This window comes from Haliotis rufescens, unplaced genomic scaffold (genome assembly GCF_023055435.1).
Source record: "Haliotis rufescens isolate VD_foot unplaced genomic scaffold, xgHalRufe1.0.p SCAF_18, whole genome shotgun sequence".
NCBI classification, from domain to species: Eukaryota; Metazoa; Mollusca; class Gastropoda; order Lepetellida; family Haliotidae; genus Haliotis; species Haliotis rufescens.
The window spans coordinates 16,343,286-16,356,403 of record NW_025963868.1 but is presented as its reverse complement, the minus strand read 5'-3'; the positions used below and the strand labels follow the sequence as shown (position 1 = coordinate 16,356,403).

The following is a 13,118-nucleotide window of genomic DNA, read 5'->3' as shown; positions in this document are numbered from 1 at the left end:
TGCCCTGTTCATGTCTTGTTGCCTTGTTCATGTCTTGTTGCCTTGTTCATGTCTTGTTGCCATGTTCATGTCTTGTTGCCTTGTTCATGTCTTGTTGCCTTGTTCATGTCTTGGTGCCTTGTTCATGTCTTGTTGCCCTGTCCATGTCTTGTTGCCATGTTCATGTCTTGTTGCCTTGTTCATGTCTTGTTGCCCTGTTCATGTCTTGTTACCCTGTTCATGTCTTGTTGCCATGTTCATGTCTTGTTGCCTTGTTCATGTCTTGTTGCCCTGTTCATATGTTGTTGCCCTGTTTATGTCTTGTTGCCTTGTTCATGTCTTGTTGCCATGTTCATGTCTTGGTGCCTTGTTCATGTCTTGTTGCCATGTTCATGTCTTGTTGCCATGTTCATGTCTTGTTGCCCTGGTCATGTCTTGTTGCCTTGTTCATGTCTTGGTGCCTTGTTCATGTCTTGTTGCCATGTTCATGTCTTGTTGCCTTGTCCATGTCTTGTTGCCCTGGTTATGTCTTGTTGCCTTGTTCATGTCTTGTTGCCATGTTCATGTCTTGTTGCCCTGGTTATGTCTTGTTGCCTTGTTCATGTCTTGTTGCACTGTTCATGTGTTGTTGCCCTGTTTATGTCTTGTTGCCATGTTCATGTCTTGTTGCCCTGTTTATGTCTTGTTGCCTTGTCTTGTTGCCCTGTTCATGTCTTGTTGCCCTGTTCATGTCTTGTTACCCTGTTTATGTCTTGTTACCCTGTTCATGTCTTGTTGCCCTGTTCATGTCTTGTTGCCTTGTTCATGTCTTGTTGCCTTGTTCATGTCTTCTTGCCCTGTTCATGTCTTGTTGCCTTGTTCATGTCTTGTTGCCCTGTTCATGTCTTGTTGCCCTGTTCATGTCTTGTTGCCATGTTCATGTCTTGTTGCCATGCTCACGTCTTGTTGCCATGTTCATGTCTTGTTGCCTTGTTTATGTCTTGTTGCCTTGTTCATGTCTTGTTGCCATGTTCATGTCTTGTTGCCATGTTCATGTCTTGTTGCCATGTTCATGTGTTGTTGCCTTGTTTATGTCTTGTTGCCATGTTCATGTCTTGTTACCTTGTTTATGTCTTGTTACCTTATACATGTCTTGTTGCCTTGTTCATGTCTTGTTGCCCTGTTCATGTGTTGTTACTTTGTTCATGTCTTGTTGCCTTGTTCATGTCTTGTTGCCTTGTTCATGTCTTGTTGCCTTGTTTATGTCTTGTTGCCATGTTCATGTCTTGTTGCCATGTTCATGTCTTGTTGCCATGTTCATGTCTTGTTGCCCTGTTCATGTCTTGTTGCCTTGTTCATGTCTTGTTGCCCTGTTCATGTCTTGTTGCCTTGTTCATGTCTTGTTGCCCTGTTCATGTCTTGTTACCCTGTTTATGTCTTGTTGCCTTGTTCATGTCTTGTTGCCTTGTTCATGTCTTCTTGCCCTGTTCATGTCTTGTTACCCTGTTTATGTCTTGTTACCCTGTTCATGTCTTGTTGCCCTGTTCATGTCTTGTTGCCATGTTCTTGTCTTGTTGCCTTGTTCATGTCTTGTTGCCATGTTCATGTCTTGTTGCCTTGTTCATGTCTTGTTGCCTTGTTCATGTCTTGTTGCCTTGTTCATGTCTTGTTGCCTTGTTCATGTCTTGTTGCCTTGTTCATGTCTTGTTACCATGTTCATGTCTTGTTGCCCTGTTCATGTCTTGTTGCCATGTTCTTGTCTTGTTGCCATGTTCTTGTCTTGTTGCCTTGTTCATGTCTTGTTGCCTTGTTCATGTCTTGTTACCCTGTTCATGTCTTGTTGCCCTGTTCATGTCTTGTTGCCCTGTTTATTGCCCTGTTCATGTCTTGTTGCCCTGTTTATGTCTTGTTACCCTGTTCATGTCTTGTTGCCTTGTTCATGTCTTGTTGCCCTGTTCATGTCTTGTTGCCATGTTCATGTCTTGTTGCCTTGTTCATGTCTTGTTGCCATGTTCATGTCTTGTTGCCTTGTTCATGTCTTGTTGCCTTGTTTATGTCTTGTTGCCTTGTTTATGTCTTGTTACCCTGTTCATGTCTTGTTGCCCTGTTCATGTCTTGTTGCCCTGTTTATTGCCCTGTTCATGTCTTGTTGCCCTGTTTATGTCTTGTTACCCTGTTCATGTCTTGTTGCCTTGTTCATGTCTTGTTGCCCTGTTCATGTCTTGTTGCCATGTTCATGTCTTGTTGCCTTGTTCATGTCTTGTTGCCATGTTCATGTCTTGTTGCCTTGTTCATGTCTTGTTGCCTTGTTTATGTCTTGTTACCCTGTTCATGTCTTGTTGCCCTGTTCATGTCTTGTTGCCTTGTTCATGTCTTGTTGCCTTGTTCATGTCTTCTTGCCCTGTTCATGTCTTGTTGCCTTGTTCATGTCTTGTTGCCCTGTTCATGTCTTGTTGCCCTGTTCATGTCTTGTTGCCATGTTCATGTCTTGTTGCCATGCTCACGTCTTGTTGCCATGTTCATGTCTTGTTGCCTTGTTTATGTCTTGTTGCCTTGTTCATGTCTTGTTGCCATGTTCATGTCTTGTTGCCATGTTCATGTCTTGTTGCCATGTTCATGTGTTGTTGCCTTGTTTATGTCTTGTTGCCATGTTCATGTCTTGTTACCTTGTTCATGTCTTGTTACCTTATACATGTCTTGTTGCCTTGTTCATGTCTTGTTGCCCTGTTCATGTGTTGTTACTTTGTTCATGTCTTGTTGCCTTGTTCATGTCTTGTTGCCTTGTTCATGTCTTGTTGCCTTGTTTATGTCTTGTTGCCTTGTTCATGTCTTGTTGCCATGTTCATGTCTTGTTGCCATGTTCATGTCTTGTTGCCATGTTCATGTCTTGTTGCCCTGTTCATGTCTTGTTGCCTTGTTCATGTCTTGTTGCCCTGTTCATGTCTTGTTGCCTTGTTCATGTCTTGTTGCCCTGTTCATGTCTTGTTACCCTGTTTATGTCTTGTTGCCTTGTTCATGTCTTGTTGCCTTGTTCATGTCTTCTTGCCCTGTTCATGTCTTGTTACCCTGTTTATGTCTTGTTACCCTGTTCATGTCTTGTTGCCCTGTTCATGTCTTGTTGCCATGTTCTTGTCTTGTTGCCTTGTTCATGTCTTGTTGCCATGTTCATGTCTTGTTGCCTTGTTCATGTCTTGTTGCCTTGTTCATGTCTTGTTGCCTTGTTCATGTCTTGTTGCCTTGTTCATGTCTTGTTGCCTTGTTCATGTCTTGTTACCATGTTCATGTCTTGTTGCCCTGTTCATGTCTTGTTGCCATGTTCTTGTCTTGTTGCCATGTTCTTGTCTTGTTGCCTTGTTCATGTCTTGTTGCCTTGTTCATGTCTTGTTACCCTGTTCATGTCTTGTTGCCCTGTTCATGTCTTGTTGCCCTGTTTATTGCCCTGTTCATGTCTTGTTGCCCTGTTTATGTCTTGTTACCCTGTTCATGTCTTGTTGCCTTGTTCATGTCTTGTTGCCCTGTTCATGTCTTGTTGCCATGTTCATGTCTTGTTGCCTTGTTCATGTCTTGTTGCCATGTTCATGTCTTGTTGCCTTGTTCATGTCTTGTTGCCTTGTTTATGTCTTGTTGCCCTGTTCATGTCTTGTTGCCTTGTTCATGTCTTGTTGCCATGTTCATGTCTTGTTGCCTTGTTCATGTCTTGTTGCCCTGTTCATGTCTTGTTGCCCTGTTCATGTCTTGTTGCATTGTTCATGACTTGAGTTGGAGATACACTCACAACTATTGGGCATTAGGACCAATTATTGAAATAGTCAATAGTCACAACATGTGATCAGTCAGTCTCAAGTCACCAAAACATCAGAACAAACCATGTCACTGGAGTATTGAAATTATTGGGATCGTGCATTTGGGGACAGTCTTCTCACAGCCACAAAAATTGTGATTGAAATAACTTCTGACACTTCCCATCAAATTATGAAGCAATCAATTTGTCAAAGAAAAAAGAGTATTTTAATTTCTAATTGCGGCCATTTTTCCTTGAAAGAAAATTTTAAAATCAAGAAGAAATAGTTAAAAAGTATATGTTTAAGTATTTATGTTTTCATTTCAATTCAATCATGCTCCCAATCTGGGAAATTATAGTTCCAATCTGCAAAGCTGGTCACTTGCCACTGCAAGTCTTTAATGTGCATTGAAGCTAGTCAGTTAAAAGGATAATTTTTTTTTGCCATGTGCTTCCACTCTGTCAAGATGGGTGATAACACTCTCATCATATGTGTCAACAATATTTCCCAACATAACAAGACTATTCAATGGGTAAGCTCTATAAGATTCAAGACTGGGCAGGAGACATTCAACCCATTCTATATTCTATCAAATCAATAAGATTTCTTGGGCTAATAAAAGATAATTGAATTAATTTTTTAAATGTTCTGCAATTAAGTCAAACTTAACAATTTCAAGCGTTTCAAGTTCCAAATTCGTTAACAAATATTTTCCAAGCTGCCTATTTCTCAACACTGTAAGATAATATTCTTTTATGCTGGAGAATGAGAAGCTACGCCGGCAATCTCATGCTCTGTTCTCACTGCATGTGCAGAGTCTCAATTTTCATGTTATCTTGCCAAATCCATATTCCTAATATAATAAAATCATTGAATGTTTCCTTGTGTCTCTGTCATCTTATCTTTCTTTTCGTCACTCTGATGTTTGTCCAAAATGCCTCCCTCAGTTCCCTCTGACTTTGTGCATGACGTCCCTATCTTATGCAAACTCACCCACAATTCCTCATTGTAAGGTCAGTTTGTTCCACAATTTCCTCGCCAAAACTTTGGCGTTGTGAGGAGACTCTTTCAGGAAAATTATTCAAACATGGTGCGGGGTGTTTTGTTTAATTTTGCAAATCTGCCGCAGGTTTGTGTTTACACTGATGGCGTACCGTTAACAAGAAACGATTAATGTGGTACTAGAGGGGTCACGACATTCATATCACACAAGGTCATAAAAAAAATATTTACTCTGAGATTGAGATCAAATTCATTTGAAACAAAATAATATTACTGTTTTCTTTGGGCTGTTCTACTTTCTACCACTGACAATGACAACCAGGCTTGCTTATTCAGACAGATAAAAATAGCTCCGATGACTTTCTAAACAAATAATAGAAGAAACAGAAATCTTATGACAAGAGGTCTTGATGCTAAAGCTTGGGTCGGAATTTGTAATCTGAACCCTATTTGGGACAGCTGAAGCACTACAGAATGTCCCTCTGTGAGGGAGTGAGGGGGAAGCAATGATCTTCTACAGCCATGTCAAAGTGGCTTGTGAAGGACTCAAGTCTGACTATGACAAACAAGTGGTCGACAGTGAGTTGTTCAATGATAATGCCTACTGAGGCAAGGTGATAGAGAGACTAGTGGTCAACAGTGAGTTGTTCATGGATAATGCCTACTGAGGCAAGGTGATAGAGATACTAGTAGTCAACAGTGTTAGTTGTTCATGGTAATGCCCTACTGAGGCAAGGTGAAAGAGAGACTAGTGGTCGACAGTGAGTTGTTCATGGATAATGCCTACTGAGGCAAGGTGATAGAGATACTAGTAGTCAACAGTGTTAGTTGTTCATGGATAATGCTTATAGAGGCAAGGTGATAGAGAGACTAGAGGTCGACAGTGTTAGTTGTTCCATGATAATGCCTACTGAGGCAAGGTGATAGAGAGACTAGTGGTGGACAGTGTTAGTTGTTCATGGATAATGCCTACTGAGGCCAGGTGATAGAGAGACTAGAGGTTGACAGTGTTAGTTGTTCATGGATAATGCCTACTGAGGCAAGGTGATAGAGAGGCTAGTGGTTGACAGTGTTAGTTGTTCATGGATAATGCCTACTGAGGCAAGGTGATAGAGAGACTAGTGGTGGACAGTGTTAGTTGTTCATGGATAATGCCTACTGAGGCCAGGTGATAGAGAGACTAGAGGTTGACAGTGTTAGTTGTTCATGGATAATGCCTACTGAGGCAAGGTGATAGAGAGACTAGTGGTTGACAGTGTTAGTTGTTCATGGATAATGCCTACTGAGGCAAGGTGATAGAGAGACTAGTGGTGGACAGTGTTAGTTGTTCATGGATAATGCCTACTGAGGCCAGGTGATAGAGAGACTAGAGGTTGACAGTGTTAGTTGTTCATGGATAATGCCTACTGAGGCAAGGTGATAGAGAGACTAGTGGTTGACAGTGTTAGTAGTTCATGGATAATGCCTACTGAGGCAAGGTGATAGAGAGACTAGTGGTCGACAGTGTTAGTTCTTCATGGATAATGCCTACTGAGGCAAGGTGATAGAGAGACTAGTGGTTGAGAGTGTTAGTTGTTCATGGATAATGCCTACTGAGGCAAGGTGATAGAGAGACTAGTGGTTGACAGTGTTAGTTGTTCATGGATAATGCCCACTGAGGCAAGGTGATAGAGAGACAAGTGGTTGACAGTGTTAGTTCTTCATGGATAATGCCTACTGAGGCAAGGTGATAGAGAGACTAGTGGTCGACAATGTTAGTTGTTCATGGATAATGTCTACTGAGGCAAGGTGATAGAGAGACTAGTGGTTGCCAGTGTTAGTTGTTCATGGATAATGCCTACTGAGGCAAGGTGATAGAGAGACTAGAGGTTGACAGTGTTAGTTGTTCATGGATAATGCCTACTGAGGCAAGGTGATAGAGAGGCTAGTGGTTGACAGTGTTAGTTGTTCATGGATAATGCCTACTGAGGCAAGGTGATAGAGAGACTAGTGGTGGACAGTGTTAGTTGTTCATGGATAATGCCTACTGAGGCCAGGTGATAGAGAGACTAGAGGTTGACAGTGTTAGTTGTTCATGGATAATGCCTACTGAGGCAAGGTGATAGAGAGACTAGTGGTTGACAGTGTTAGTTGTTCATGGATAATGCCTACTGAGGCAAGGTGATAGAGAGACTAGTGGTGGACAGTGTTAGTTGTTCATGGATAATGCCTACTGAGGCCAGGTGATAGAGAGACTAGAGGTTGACAGTGTTAGTTGTTCATGGATAATGCCTACTGAGGCAAGGTGATAGAGAGACTAGTGGTTGACAGTGTTAGTTGTTCATGGATAATGCCTACTGAGGCAAGGTGATAGAGAGGCTAGTGGTTGACAGTGTTAGTTGTTCATGGATAATGCCTACTGAGGCAAGGTGATAGAGAGACTAGAGGTTGACAGTGTTAGTTGTTCATGGATAATGCCTACTGAGGCAAGGTGATAGAGAGGCTAGTGGTTGACAGTGTTAGTTGTTCATGGATAATGCCTACTGAGGCAAGGTGATAGAGAGACTAGTGGTTGACAGTGTTAGTTGTTCATGGATAATGCCTACTGAGGCAAGGTGATAGAGAGACTAGTGGTGGACAGTGTTAGTTGTTCATGGATAATGCCTACTGAGGCAAGGTGATAGAGAGACTAGAGGTTGACAGTGTTAGTTGTTCATGGATAATGCCTACTGAGGCAAGGTGATAGAGAGACTAGTGGTTGACAGTGTTAGTAGTTCATGGATAATGCCTACTGAGGCAAGGTGATAGAGAGACTAGTGGTCGACAGTGTTAGTTCTTCATGGATAATGCCTACTGAGGCAAGGTGATAGAGAGACTAGTGGTTGAGAGTGTTAGTTGTTCATGGATAATGCCTACTGAGGCAAGGTGATAGAGAGACTAGTGGTTGACAGTGTTAGTTGTTCATGGATAATGCCCACTGAGGCAAGGTGATAGAGAGACAAGTGGTTGACAGTGTTAGTTCTTCATGGATAATGCCAACTGAGGCAAGGTGATAGAGAGACTAGTGGTCGACAATGTTAGTTGTTCATGGATAATGTCTACTGAGGCAAGGTGATAGAGAGACTAGTGGTTGCCAGTGTTAGTTGTTCATGGATAATGTCTACTGAGGCAAGGTGATAGAGAGACTAGAGGTTGACAGTGTTAGTTGTTCATGGATAATGCCTACTGAGGCAAGGTGATAGAGAGGCTAGTGGTTGACAGTGTTAGTTGTTCATGGATAATGCCTACTGAGGCAAGGTGATAGAGAGACTAGTGGTGGACAGTGTTAGTTGTTCATGGATAATGCCTACTGAGGCCAGGTGATAGAGAGACTAGAGGTTGACAGTGTTAGTTGTTCATGGATAATGCCTACTGAGGCAAGGTGATAGAGAGACTAGTGGTTGACAGTGTTAGTTGTTCATGGATAATGCCTACTGAGGCAAGGTGATAGAGAGACTAGTGGTGGACAGTGTTAGTTGTTCATGGATAATGCCTACTGAGGCCAGGTGATAGAGAGACTAGAGGTTGACAGTGTTAGTTGTTCATGGATAATGCCTACTGAGGCAAGGTGATAGAGAGACTAGTGGTTGACAGTGTTAGTAGTTCATGGATAATGCCTACTGAGGCAAGGTGATAGAGAGACTAGTGGTCGACAGTGTTAGTTCTTCATGGATAATGCCTACTGAGGCAAGGTGATAGAGAGACTAGTGGTTGAGAGTGTTAGTTGTTCATGGATAATGCCTACTGAGGCAAGGTGATAGAGAGATTAGAGGTTGACAGTGTTAGTTGTTCATGGATAATGCCGACTGAGAAAGATGCCCTGTGTGCAGGACAACACAGGAAGATGCCCTGTTTGCAGGACAACACAGGAAGATGCCCTGTATGCAGGAAACACAGGAAGATGCCCTGTATGCAGGACGACATGGGAAGATGCCCTGTATGCAGGTCAACACAGGAAGATGCCCTGTGTGCAGGACAACACAGGAAGATGCCCTGTGTGCAGGGCAACACAGGAAGATGCCCTGTGTGCAAGTCAACACAGGAAGATGCCCTGTGTGTAGGTCAACACAGGAAGATGCCCTGTGTGCAGGACAACACAGGAAGATGCCCTGTGTGCAGGTCAACACGGGAAGATGCCCTGTGTGCAGGTCAACACAGGAAGATGCCCTGTGTGCAGGTCAACACAGGAAGATGCCCTGTGTGCAGGACAACACAGGAAGATGCCCTGCATGCAGGACAACACAGGAAGATGCCCTGTGTGCAGGACATCACAGGAAGATGCCCTGTGTGCAGGTCAACACAGGAAGATGCCCTGTGTGCAGGACAACACAGGAAGATGCCCTGCATGCAGGTCAACACAGGAAGATGCCCTATAGCAGGGCAACACAATCAACCTTATCAGCTGAGTGCAGGTCGGAAGTCAGAGACGGCTTATTGGCCATGATGGCAGCGCCGACTCTTTATTACTAACAGACTTTTCACACAGTTCCTCCCAGACCGGAAAACATCGGTTTCACTCTTACCCTTTATGCAGTGGGTTTATTGAAACTAACTTGTATTTACATGCTTGTATCTAAGTACAGGATTTAACAAACTCCTTGTAATTATCAAAATCAGTTTGTTATATGAAGTTCATTAGTAACCTGCGACAATACTATTAATCAGCACTCATGTGGCCATGGTACCTTACTTTACTGCCGACCCCACACTGTATCCCAGCTGGGGACATCCGGAGTGAGCTTCAGTGACAGTCATGCACTAGCTAGTGCAATAAATAATGATTGCAGCAACATTTCCCCTGGTGTAAAACTGAAGCAGTCATCAACCTACTCTCCCTAGTTTGTGGGGTTATTTCTTTATTAAAACATTCCTGCCATTCTGCAATCTCCATATTTAATCACAGCACTACCACCATGCTATCACTAGGGGTGTCCAAATCTTTTTCACACATTCCGTGCTCTTTGTTTTGTTTTTGTATGTTGTTAAACATTGCACTCAGCAATATTCCAGCTTTATGACGGTGTCCAGTAAATAATACAGTCTGCACCAGACAATCGAATGATTGATATTATGAGCAACAATTGAATGACACACAAGACACCGAGTATGACCACCCGAGTTCTTTGCCTCAGGAAAACCCGCAAATGTACACTGCCAACACACCAGCCTGTGGGGAAGATTCCACAGCACTTTCTACTCATGTTTCCAAACAGCTGAGGGAAACACATGATGGACGATACTAAGGAAGACTTCACATACAATGACATCATATGGGTCCAGAAATTTTTTTTCAAACAAATTGATAAAAACAAAAAGCAATATATGATGGATGCATTATCCATATTGTCAGGACAAGAAGTTTCTTAAAAGTTTTCAGAAGCATTGAAATGTCCAGAAGATTTGTAGGTTTCCAATCCCAATTAGCATTAATTTTGAACCATTGAGACTGTGTCACACACTGCCTTTAATTTCACAGTGACACAACAACCAAATACGACAACCAGTACATATGTGTAAAGTGTGTAATGACTGATACAACATGGCACGTCAGCTTGATGTGGGAGGAAATGGTGCAGGCCTGCTTCAGTTTTACCAAACCACTTCCAGTGAATCTATCCCAAAACGGAAACTGCAGGCATAAACCTTTCCAACAATTAAGAATTTGACCCAAATACAAAGAAATATAATTATGAATTCAAGCAAGGCTGTTTATCATCAGACATAAGTATTTATAAGCACCCTAGAGAAGAGAGTTATCTCAGCGAAATGATGATAACCTATCCAACTGAGCCCCACAGACAAAGAGGGTATATATGCATAATAAATAAACAAGCAGATAGCTAGTCAGTCTGAAACTGTATATACACCTGCTGGTTCCATAGTCACAACACATCTACGCAGCATTCATTCATGTGATGTTTCCTCCCAACAGTAGCCACAACACATCTACGCAGCATTCATTCACTTGATGTTTCCTCCCAACAATAGCCACAACACATCTATGCAGCATTCATTAACTTGATGTTTCCTCCCAACAATAGCCACAACTAATCCACGCAGCATTCATTCACGTGATGTTTCCAAACAACAATAGCCACAACACATCTACGCAGCATTCATTCACTTGATGTTTCCTCCCAACAATAGTCACAACACATCCACGCAGCATTCATTCACTTGATGTTTCCTCCCAATAATAGCCACAACTAATCCACGCAGCATTCATTCACTTGATGTTTCCTCCCAACAATAGCCACAACACATCCACGCAGCATTCATTCACTTGATTTTTCCAAACAACAATAGCCACAACACATCTACGCAGCATTCATTCACGGGATGTTTCCTCCCAATAATAGCCACAACACATCTACGCAGCATTCATTCACTTGATGTTTCCTCCCACCAATAGCCACAACACATCAATGCAGCATTCATTCACTTGATGTTTCCAAACAACAATAGCCACAACACATCTACGCAGCATTCATTCACTTGATGTTTCCAAACAACAATAGCCACAACACATCTAAGCAGCATTCATTCACTTGATGTTTCCAAACAACAATAGCCACAACACATCTATGCAGCATTCATTCACGTGATGTTTCCTCCCAACAATAGCCACAACACATCTAAGCAGCATTCATTCACTTGAAGTTTCCTCCCACCAATAGCCACAACACATCTACGCAGCATTCATTCACGTGATGTTTCCTCCCAACAATAGCCAAAACACATCTACGCAGCATTCATTCACTTCATGACTCTAGGCCATATAATTTTATGGTCTCTGATGATTCCTCCCAACAATAGTCCACAGAAGAAAAAAATCTGCAGATATGTCAACTCTATAAAGAGAATGTAAGAATATTAAACTTACATTTTATTACTAGTTAAAGCAGTTTCTTGTCTGCGACTGACTTGACCAATTCCTTACTTCTGTATCTGTGTTTCCTGTGTCAAGCCTCCTGAGTGGAATCAGTGACTGTACAAGTGCAGGAGTGATGCTGTGCACACCTCACATGCATTCAGGATAAAGCTCACATGTAGATAAATATGAAACATAGTTGGGTTAATTCTTAAAAGAGGTAAAGAACTTACCATGTGTGCTGGTTGTCGACTGTTAATCAGTGCTTCAAACTGTACCAGTGGATACCAGCAGAGACTTACACTGAGCTTGGCAGAGTTGCCTCCCCTGAACCATCCTCCACGACGAAGCTTTGGAATAAAGTGATACAGGGTGATTTGCAGTTAATCAATCTTGTATTTGTCACATAAAAAAAATAGCTTTTTAAATTAAAAATAATTCACAATCCTAAAATTTAAGCCAGGTGTTCCAATGTTCAACCTCCCACCAATGTCCCTACACTACAGCAGTGGTGCAGCAAGTGTATTATTAGTGTATGAGTGCTGTAGTGTAGGGAGGTTGGAGGGAAGTATGGGAACAACTAGCTGTATGAGTGGTGTAGTGTAGGGAGGTTGGAGGGAAGTATAGGAACAACTGGCTGTATGAGTGCTGTAGTGTAGGGAGGTTGGAGGGAAGTATGGGAACAACTGGCTGCATGAGTGCTGTAGTGTAGGGAGGTTGGAGGGAAGTATGGGAACAACTGGCTGTATGAGTGCTGTAGTGTAGGGAGGTTGGAGGGAAGTATAGGAACAACTGGCTGTATGAGTGCTGTAGTGTAGGGAGGTTGGAGGGAAGTATGGGAACAACTGGCTGTATGAGTGCTGTAGTGTAGGGAGGTTGGAGGGAAGATTAGGAACAACTGGCTGTATGAGTGCTGTAGTGTAGGGAGGTTGGAGGGAGGTATGGGAACAACTGGCTGTATGAGTGCTGTAGTGTAGGGAGGTTGGGGGGAAGTATAGGAACAACTGGCTGTAAGAGTGCTGTAGTGTAGGGAGGTTGGAGGGAAGTATGGGAACAACTGGCTGTATGAGTGCTGTAGTGTAGGGAGGTTGGAGGGAGGTATAGGAACAACTGGCTGTATGAGTGCTGTAGTGTAGGGAGGTTGAAGGGAGGTATAGGAACAACTGGCTGTATGAGTGCTGTAGTGTAGGGAGGTTGGAGGGAAGTATAGGAACAACTGGCTGTATGAGTGCTGTAGTGTAGGGAGGTTGAAGGGAGGTATGGGAACAACTGGCTGTATGAGTGCTGTAGTGGAGGGAGGTTGGAGGGAGGTATGGGAACAACTGGCTGTATGAGTGCTGTAGTGTAGGGAGGTTGGAGGGAAGTATGGGAACAACTGGCTGTATGAGTGCTGTAGTGTAGGGAGGTTGGAGGGAAGTATAGGAACAACTGGCTGTATGAGTGCTGTAGTGTAGGGAGGTTGGAGGGAAGTATGGGAACAACTGGCT

General features: G+C 42.8%; 1 protein-coding gene across 1 annotated transcript in view; it reads right to left on the bottom strand.

Moving 5' to 3' along the window:
* LOC124118894 (kin of IRRE-like protein 1) overlaps positions 1-11,903 on the bottom strand; it is a 410,728-nt gene extending 398,825 nt beyond the window's left edge. The window contains exon 1 of the mRNA XM_048398300.1: positions 11,865-11,903. The gene's annotated coding sequence lies outside the window, so the exon portion shown is untranslated. The remainder of the gene's footprint in view (positions 1-11,864) is intronic.
* Positions 11,904-13,118: the final 1,215 nt, after the last annotated feature.